General features: G+C 41.8%; 1 protein-coding gene across 3 annotated transcripts in view; it reads right to left on the bottom strand.

Annotated features, from left to right (window-relative positions):
• The window catches only part of MGA (MGA, MAX dimerization protein), a 120,043-nt gene that overhangs the window by 67,333 nt on the left and 52,110 nt on the right, over nucleotides 1-600 (bottom strand). The gene's annotated exons all lie outside the window — the stretch shown is intronic.

Here is a 600-nt window from a genome sequence, read left to right as displayed (position 1 = left end):
TTTTAATAAACTGAAGCCAAAAGAAGTTCACAGTGAAGCGTTAATTATTGGCCAGGCCTGGTGGCTCACACTTGTAATTCCAGCGCTTTGAGAGGTCGAGGTGAGCGGATCACCTGAGGTCAGGAGTTTGAGACCAGCCTGGCCAACATGGTGAAACCCCATCTCTACTAAAAGTACAAAAACTGGCCAGATGTGGTAGTGTGTGCCTGTAGCTACTCAGGAAGCTGAGGCAAGAGAATCACTTGAACCTGGGAGGCAGAGGTTGCAATGAACCGAGATCATGCCACTGTACTCCAGCCTGGGAGACAGAGTAAGACTCTATCTTTAAAAAAAAAAAAAAAAAGGAAAAAAAAGGCTAAGTGTTAAGTATCACAGTAAAGCCATTAAAAGTCACAGGTATAAGTTTCCATTAAAAAGATCACATAGTGCTGGTTCTCTAACAGTTAAAGACATTAGGTGGGTTATGAACTCCATGTACTCTATACATAAAATCTATCTGAACAAAAGATGGCAAGCCAGGAACTGTGGCGTGCACCTGTAGTCCCAACTACTTGGAAAGCTGAGGTGAGAAGATCACATCTCTTAAAAAAAAAAAAAAAA

This window comes from Colobus angolensis, unplaced genomic scaffold (genome assembly GCF_000951035.1).
Source record: "Colobus angolensis palliatus isolate OR3802 unplaced genomic scaffold, Cang.pa_1.0 Scaffold533, whole genome shotgun sequence".
Lineage (NCBI taxonomy): Eukaryota > Metazoa > Chordata > Mammalia > Primates > Cercopithecidae > Colobus > Colobus angolensis.
The sequence above is the reverse complement of the archived record's forward strand: the minus strand, read 5'-3'. Positions and strand labels throughout refer to the sequence as shown.